We start from the raw sequence: 9,067 nt of genomic DNA on the forward strand, positions 1-9,067 counted from the left end.
CTGCTCCCAGAGAGCACTGCTTTAGGAGTCAGGAGCACTTGTTAATTCTCACAGCGATCTACCAACCAGGGACACTATAGGTTATACCATTGCACATATGAAGAAACTGAGGCCTACAGGGCTTGAGTAAAGCTGGAAGTGAAAGCAGCCCAAGTCTGGCTCACACTCTCGATGAACCCGCCTGAACCCCAGCCTTGTCCCCAAGCCTGAGGACCTTTTACCCGCAGCCCAGAGGCTGCGCGGCCCTGGTCACATCTGTGATATGCCACGTGCACAGAGCAATGAGCCAGCCCTGTGTGCCTGGCCCTGTGCTGGGTGCTGGGGGCACAAGGATGAGTTAGGCACAGCCCCTGCCCTCAAGTTGCTTCTGTCTGGGGTCAGGGTGGACGTTAGGGACAAGGAAGCAGGCAAGGACAGACGAGTTCATGACTAATTGTGATACAAAATGAAGGGCTAGGCACCAAACGGTGAGTTCTGGGGCAGAGAGGCCATTCGGTGAGCAGGTGGGACTTCGGCTGGGCCTCGGAGATGGGGGTGGGGTGGAGGGGCAGTCTTGGTGTAGGGGAGACCATGAGCAGAGGCTGGCCGGTTTGGGGGTGGCTTGCGAAAGGGCAGGTCCTTGGGGGTGGCTGGAATAGGGGGTTTATGGTGCTGCCGGGGTTGCAGCGGGGGAGGCTGCAGGTCAGATCCTGGAAGTTCTCGAAATAGAAGCTCCAGGGGCCTGTAGAGCAGTGCTTTCAACGGGGGCAACTTTGCCCTCCAGGGGACATTTGGCAATGTCTGGGGACGTTTCTGATTGTCACAATGTGGGGAGGGGATGGAGTTGTGGACATCTAGTGGGTAGAGGTCAGGGATGCTGATAGCCCCATAACTCAGAATGGTCCAGCCCCACGTGTGCCGAGGCTGACGTGCTGAGGCTAAGAGTGGCCTCAAGAGCCTTTCCCACTAGCCAGGGTGAGACTTGGGGAGGTCACTTAACTTCTCAGCCTCAATTCCCTGCTCCCTAAAACGGGGTGGTTATGTTGACTAACCTTCGAGGAGACAGCTGTCATCCTTTCCATGCTTGCTGAGGGCCAGGCACACCCCGGTGCTTTACCTGTCTGACCTCACCTAATCCTTATAACCCGGAGAAGGGCAATGCGACTGCTCATAACAACAGGGGTTTGTGGGGCCACTTCTTCTTCTTCTTTTTTTAAAAAAATATATATTTATTGATTTCAGAGAGGAAGGAAGAGAGAGATAGAAACATCCATGATGAGAGAGAATCAAGGATCAGCTGCCTCCTGCAAGTCCCCCACTGGGGATTGAGCCCACAACCCAGCATGTGCCCTTGACCGGAATTGAACCTGGGACCTTTCAGTTCGCAGGCCGACGCTCTATCCACTGAGCCAAACCTGCTAGGGCTGTGGGGCCACTTCTTAAGTGCCAGCCACCATACTAAGCGCTTTACATATTTTCATTAATTTAATTCTTACAACCTTCTGATGGGACTATGATAATTGCCATTTAATAAATGGGGAAACAGAGGCACCAGAGGATGGAAGCTTCCGCAGGGCAATGTCTTGTTTTCCGCTCTCCCTCCAGCATCTAGCACAGTGTCTAAATACAGGGTGGGGCAAAAGTAGGTTTACAATCCTGAGTACACAAAACAGAGTTTATTCTTGTATTATTTTTTATTGTGTTATTTTCCAGATGAACAACTGTAAACCTGCTTCTGCCCCGCCCTGTATTTGTTGAGGAGGAAATAGATCACCCGCACCCGCTGTGGACTTCATGGGCCAATGAAGCTCCTGCCACTGTGAAGAAACCGGGGCACAGGAAAGTTGGGGATCTCGCTTGGAGACACAGCAGGACTTTCAATCCCTTGCTTTTCGGCCGGGGCCTCCGGAAGCCCCGGTGGTCTCTCTGGGCCACTGGGGCCTGGCTCTGAGCCCATCACTAGCAGAAAGGGACCTCATGGGGGGCATTTCTGAGATGCCCAGAGGGCAATGGGGCTGTGGGTCTCCCTGGAGTCCTTGCTGAGCTGGAGAGGACGGTCATCTTGGACTCTGACCAAACCCAGCGCTCAGGCAGCACAAGCCTGTGCCTGGGACTGTGAGAGCAGTGAGAGTTCACATTCAATCCAACCTCAGTCCCGGCCTCGGGCAAGTGGGTACTGGCAGGGCGTGTGGGGAGAGCCAGGCTCGTGTTTGATGACCACTGAGCTGCTGTGTAGTCTCCATGCTCTGTGCTTTAGGCTCACGTCTCAGCCACGCCTCCCCGCAGCCGAGGGAGCAGCACCATCGCACCCACAGATGCGTGTGAAATGGAGGGTGAAAGAAGTGCTAATTGTCCAAGATCACCAGTCCAGAGGCTTCAAGCTCGGCCTCTCTGATGCCTACATGAACCTGAACCCTAAGCACGCATTCCACCGGTGACCTGGGGCCCAATAATTACTTCACTTTCCTGGCCCTCATCTGTGAAATGGGACCATGAGCCCAGGCCTCAGGAGATTGTTGGGAGGATTTAAAGGTGATAACAGTGACAGAATACCCAGTGCCTAGTAGGTTCTTTCCCTGAGCTTCTTGGAGATCCATCAAATGTGAGCTTTGGGGTAGCCCTACTGGGGTGCAATGGAGCCAAATTCGAGGAAGGGGGGTCAAGGTGGGCAGAGGCTTGGGAGGAGGCCTCTAAAGACTGTACTGCTCTATGGAGCATGGCCCACCCACCCATCACTGTGGGTTCCTTCCCACAATGCTGTGTGCCTTCAGGCTGTAAAGTGGGGGATGCTGCTCCATCATCTACAAGTGTGCTGGTGGAATCACCTTCCCAGGAGTGAATTGTGCAGCACTCCTCACCCCACTTTCCCTACATAGTTACTGGATCAGTGGCAATTACAGAGCTGATGGGGGTGTGGTCTACACTGCAGGCCTCCTCTCTTTCCAATTCTCTATAAACCTGCTAGGCCCTGGCCATGCTTTCCTTCCAGGATGTTCTTCTTGGTAAGCCTCTCGGCTTTTGCATATGTTATTCTCTCAGCCTTTCACCCCTCCCCATCTAGCCAAATCCTACTCTTCCTCCAGGTTTCAGCTGACATGTCACCTCCTCCAGGAAGCCTTCCCGAGTCTCCTCCACCTGAATTAGCTGCCTCACTTAGGCTCCTGCAGCCCTGATGCTTCCTTCTGTCCAGGCAGTCATCCCATTGTGTGTCACTGCTGATCTGCCCTCCTCCATCTGACTGTGTCGGCTTCTGGGGCAGCACTGGGCCTCTCTGGCTGGTCTCCATGTCCTCAGGGCTTCACACAAATGCCTGGCAGGCAGCAGGCCTCAGGGAATGCCCTTGAATTAATATAATAATAACAATCTCTTGCATATGGAGAGCTCTTTTCCAGTTTCAAAAGCCTTTTTATGACAGTTATGTCATCGGATCCTAACAGAGAACTTTCTACTGGGGGGAGGCAGGGTTTGCATCGGTGCTTCCGTTTTGCAAGGAAGAAAACGAGGCTGGGAGAGATCAGGTGTGTTGCCCAGGTGGCCAGGGGACAGGTGCTCTGCTCCCACTGTCTTGCCGGAGGCAGGCGGGGATATATTTGGTTCAGGGTGGGAGTCTCCTGGCAGACAGGTGCTCTGCTCCCACTGTCTTGCTGGAGGCAGGCGTGGATATATTTGGTTCAAGGTGGGAGTCTCCTGAGAGTTCTGATTTCAGGTTTTCTGTCTTGGGGGGGGGGGCGGGGGGGGCAATGAAAAAGAGAGTTGGGCGCTAGGAGCCATTGCTTTCAAGTCCTATTGAGGAGCTGGGCCCACTTTGTGTGGCGGCAGAGGGGTGGGTGGGGGTAAACGTATTCCCTGGAAGGAAACAGTGGGAGGCAGTGGCTTTCTTCTGTGAAGCTTTGTTCACCACTGTCTGGTGATGGCAGAGAACGCAGAAAATTAGGGAAAACAATACCCCAAATAGGGGAGTGCCTAAGTAAACTGTAGTGCACCCCTCAGAACATTTAGCAACCATTCAAAATGTTGTTTCTGCAGTTTGTGCATTGACATGGGAAAGTGCATAGGTTATCATAGCTCAAGGCATAAAAGAGAATGTAAGTTGGACCTATGATAGGAGAACAGTGCTGTGGAATGGTTTGAACCTGGATCTGCTCCTCAGTGGCTGTGAACTTAGGCGAGCTAACCTCTCTGTGCCTCAGTTTTCTCATCTGTAAAACAGGCATAATAATAGTCCTACCTCATAGAGCTGCTGGGAGGCTTAAATGAATTAATACATGTAAGGCACTTAGAACAATGCCTAGCATATATAAGTGTTAAGATTTAGTTATTATCAATTATTATCATCATCTCGGCTTTTACAAATATATATATATGAAATAAAAAAATGTAAAATAAAACGATGGAAGAGAAAGTCAATGGTGTTTTCTTTGGGATGAGGATTAATGGATGCTTTTTATTTTTTTCTACTTCCTGGAATTCTCTAAATATTTTACAATGGAGATGTATTACTTTCATCATGATGGGAGGATAAATTATTTCCCCTAAGCCACAATAGTGGGGGACACACTCAGGAACACTTTTCTCTTGGATTCAAGAGGGTGACCAGAGGGAGTCAGCTCTGTCATTAACCCTGGGAACACACCCATGTCAATATTTTTCTTTTCCCCGGGTCAGCAGCTCCCAAGTAATCTTTCCCCAAACAGATCAGACTGTCCCTTTCGCCTCTCATCTGCTTGTTTACCATTTTATATGATGCCCGTGGAAACATATAGCCGAGCTGTTTAAATAGCCCCAGCCATAAACTGTCACCACCTGATGACAGCGAGAATTCCCCAGGCTGGGCGCATCACAGTTGAGACTAAATCATTCTGACCACCCCTGTCATCATCACACTCTCCCTCTATCCAGGGAGACAAGGGCATTTGCAGGGAAGGAAGCCCAACTGCTGTGTAAGCTGATATGGATTCTGTCAGTCGGCTGGCCAGGCCGGCAGCCTGCCAGAGGAAGCCAGCCAGCCGGCCAGCTGGTCAGCAAACGACTGTGCTGGGCACACAGTAGGTGTTCAGTAATTACTCCTCGTCAAGTTCAATGCAGTAAAGGCCAGTAGATGCCCTTCTACTGATAATGCATGAGCTGGGCTTTTGGGATGGTGGCCCCTGACCTGGGGTCAATGCTAGACTTTAATGTCTCTCCTAAACCTTCTTGGAATATGGGTTTATATGACCACGATAATCATCATTGCAACATCTGACCACCCCTCACCTCCCCATCCTCCTATTTCCCCACCCATCCATCCATCCATCCATCCATCCATCCATCCATTAGATCCTAGGATCAGACTGCCTCGTGTTAAATCATTTTGTGATCTGGGAGGCAGACAGATGACCAGACACTGAGGCAAGTTCAGGGTTCTGTGGGTGCAGAGAAGAGGGATCTGATGCAACTGGAGGAGGCTGCACATTGGGTACCATTATTGCCATCACCACGACGACTAGGATTCCTTTGACTAATGGTGGGGCCTCCGTCAAACGGAGTCATTGAAAAGCTGGCCTGTAAACCGTGGCCTGGTCCCTGGCATGCCTTCTCGTCCCTGGCACCCTCATCCTCCCACCTCTGGCCTGTATTCTCTACTCTGCTGCCTTCCCTGGCCCAGTTCTCCACTCTCCCCTGACTCCCTCATCTCCACCCACTACCTGTCAAATGTACCTGTCCCCAGAGCCCTGCTTCTTGCTAGGTGACAACTGATTGGGTTGACAATCCAACTATGTGTTAACATGTCCCTGTGATACCCTCCTTGGTAACATTAGTCATCGCCATCCATATCTAGTAGGTGCGTTTACTGGGCACTAGGAAACGAACTATCTCAATAACGACTGTGTATTCCTCAGCACGGGTTGGTGCCATTATCCTGTATTTTGAACACCGATATGTGCATTGACTGCATTATCAAACATCTCATGTGTGCCTTCTACTGTGAATTTCAGTTGGGTCTAGATTCTTCAAAAGACATCTTATTTGAGTGGGGATAGTAAGGTCCCAGTCCGACAGGCCTGGGTACAAATCTCACCAAACCTCTTGCTAGCTCTTGGGTAAGTCATGTGACATCTCTGAGCCTCAGTTTCCTAACCTGTTATCTGTGATACCTACCTGGATGATGTGCAAAGGGTCATTGCAAACTGTCAAGCACCATGTCAATGCAGAGTTATTCCAGGAGCTTTAAGTTCTCCACAGATGTTCCCCCTGCAGAAGCAGAGGCCCAGGTGACTAGAGATGCCCAGGGAGCAATTGGAATGGGCTGGGACCCCTGGGGTGGCAGTTCTGAGCTGGCTGTGATGTGGTGCCCAGGGAGATGTCATGTCACCACTGGGTGGCCTAAGATTGGTTAGTATATGATTGCCCTCCCCCGAGTCTCACTGTACAAGTCTTACAAGCTGGAGATGAAGATTTCACCCATGCCAATGTCCCCCAGGATCTCAGTCACCATTGCTGGGTGCCCTCCCTGACTTTTCTCCCTTGTGGCTTCATCTCATCCACCCCTGGATCTCTGTGTTCTTTGCCTGGAGGAGTGCTTTGGCCTCCCACTAAGTACTTCAATCCCCCGTCCTTGGTATTGAATCAGCACTTATCTCCCCTCCCATGGCACTAATCCTTTCTTGTATTCATTTAATACATGATTATTATGTCCTGTCATGTGCTGAGCCCTGCATGTGAGTTGGGGTGTAAAGGATGACTGGTGCTGAGCTTGGATGCATCTGATGAGTGGTTTGAGGCCCTTCCCTTCCCTTCCGTTCCCTTCCGTTCCCTTCCCTTCCCTTCCCTTCCCTTCCCAAGGGTCTGTTTACAATACTCAATGGGTCTAGAACAGCCGTGGGCAAACTACTGCCCGCTGGCCGGATCTGGCCCGTTTGAAATGAATAAAACTAAAAAAAAAAAAGACCGCACCCTTTTATGTAATGATGTTTACTTTGAATTTATATTAGTTCACACAAACACTCCATCCATGCTTTTGTTCCGGCCCTCCGGTCCAGTTTAAGAACCCATTGTGGCCCTCGAGTCAAAAAGTTTGCCCACCCCTGGCCTAGAAAGCATAAATTTACAATTGACACAACCATTTTGATGCTTCTGAGCCCAAAAATATTGTGTCAAAATGTCACAGCGGTTGTAGACCATTGGAAATGGGGGAATAAGAAGAGTTGTTGCAACTGGGAGATAAAGGTCTGAGATTATGATCTTGAAGGAAATGGGTCACGTGATGATGGTGGGTGTTATTGCCTGGGCTTGGGGGTTAGGAGCTCAGGGATGGAGGAGAGAACCCTGGGAACAGTCCATTGAAAGATTAAAAAGTCAGAGGAGGCATGTTCTGAGAAACAGGAGCAGAACCAGATGGGATGAGAGCTTGAAGAGAGGGTGGTGGTTAGTGGTGTTGAGGAGATCCAGGGCCTGGTGGTCATCTGGGCATTGGTGACCTTGGGTATGGCCACCTCTGTGACCCTGAGGCAAGCACCAGAACATAGGGAGTTGGGAGTTAGAAGAGGTGGGATGGGAAGATGGGAAGCCTTGGCCATCCTTTGGAGGAGGTGGGCAGTGAGAGGGAGGAATATTCTGGGGGTGGGGCACCACTTTGGTTAGGATGCAGTTTGAGGCTGAAGAGACGGGTCTCCTTGGTGCTGTGCATGTCCTAGATGCATACAAGGAGATTGTGGGCCAGTCATCTTTTCATGTGTATAGTGTCTTCTTATTCGCCAAGTCCTTCCAGATAATGGAAGCTATTGCGTCCCTCAATTACTACTGAGCACCTGCTACATGCCAGATTCTGTTCCATGTGCTGGGGATCCAGCTGTGAAAAGGTGGACAGGATCCTTGCCTTCAAAGATCTCCCCATCGGGTGTGGTGAGGAAGTCAACAAGCATATTATAACTGAACTACCTTCCATCAGGCTTCAATCAGAGCAGAGCACCGCTAGGAATGGTACAGAATAAGAATTCATTCAAGCGTGGGAACTCGTGGGCAGTCTGTGTAGGCTGCTGCATCTGGGGCTAGGCCTGAGTTGCTGCAAGTCGGCCAGGTGGTCAGGAGGGAAAGCTGGATGTGGGCGATAGCAAGGGCGCTGGAACTCGCACCTGTCTCTCCCCACCTCCAACCTCAGTGCTGTGAGTGACCCGTTGGACAAGCTGGTACCCTTCACCATCAACCTGCACACACACTTGGCCCATGACTCAGAGAAGTTGAAGGGGAGATCAGGTGGAGCTGGAGGAGCTGCAGGTCCACGTGCCATCCCTCATCAACGGGGAAGGGGAAGTGGCGCTGAGACAAGGGTTTGCCCAGCCCTGACCCATAATAAACACTCGTAGCTGCTGCTGCTCCACTCTCACCTTCCAGATCTCATACAAGATGTCTCTTACTCCTCACACCCCCCACCCTCGGAACTCCAGGGAATTTGGGGAGAGGTCATTGGAACTCAGTTAATTGCATGGTGTTAGTTGCACTGACACAGTGCAAAGTTCTCCAGAGAGGAAGTGGGACCATGTGGTTGAGTGACAGGGGTGGGTGTTGCTTTAGCTCAGGTGGGTGGGGAAAGCTCCTCTGAGGAAGGGGCATTTGCAGCAATTCCCAGGGAAGAGGTCGGCATCCTCAGGGTCAGGAAGAAGGGTAGGGTGGCTGGGGCCTGGAGATGAGGGCATAGGAGCCAGAACAAGGAGAGAGCCTCGCCGGCCATGGTTGGATTAGATTCTGTTCTCAGCAGGGCAGGGATGGGGCATGATTTAAGCTTTTAAAAGCTGCTTGGATGAGGGACTATTGGGGGAGGGGGCGGAAAGATGGAGTGGGAGGCCCACTTGCAGATGGCGGGGCTCCTACAGTGGTCCGAAGAGGAGATGATGGCGACCAGAAAGGGGGAGGGGTGCTAGCTGTGAGAAGAGAGAGGGGTTTGGATTCTGGGTCCATTTTGTGGACAGATTTAGGATTGAGGTGGGTTTGTGATGAACGATAGAGAGGCATTAAAGTCCTCAAGAATAACACAGTTATTATCCGGGACTCCTTTGGTCCTTGCTTCTGGAAAGGACATCCTTTCTTTCGTGGCTTCCTTGCTAGTGGCCCC

At 51.2% G+C, this 9,067-nt stretch overlaps 1 long non-coding RNA gene across 1 annotated transcript in view; it reads left to right on the forward strand.

Annotated features, from left to right (window-relative positions):
* LOC106724991 overlaps positions 1-1,707 on the forward strand; it is a 10,294-nt gene extending 8,587 nt beyond the window's left edge. Inside the window, exon 5 of the long non-coding RNA XR_001360818.1 lies at positions 1,693-1,707. This is a non-coding gene — a long non-coding RNA (uncharacterized LOC106724991). The remainder of the gene's footprint in view (positions 1-1,692) is intronic.
* Positions 1,708-9,067: the final 7,360 nt, after the last annotated feature.

The sequence above is a fragment of the Myotis brandtii genome, unplaced genomic scaffold (genome assembly GCF_000412655.1).
Source record: "Myotis brandtii unplaced genomic scaffold, ASM41265v1 scaffold129, whole genome shotgun sequence".
NCBI classification, from domain to species: Eukaryota; Metazoa; Chordata; class Mammalia; order Chiroptera; family Vespertilionidae; genus Myotis; species Myotis brandtii.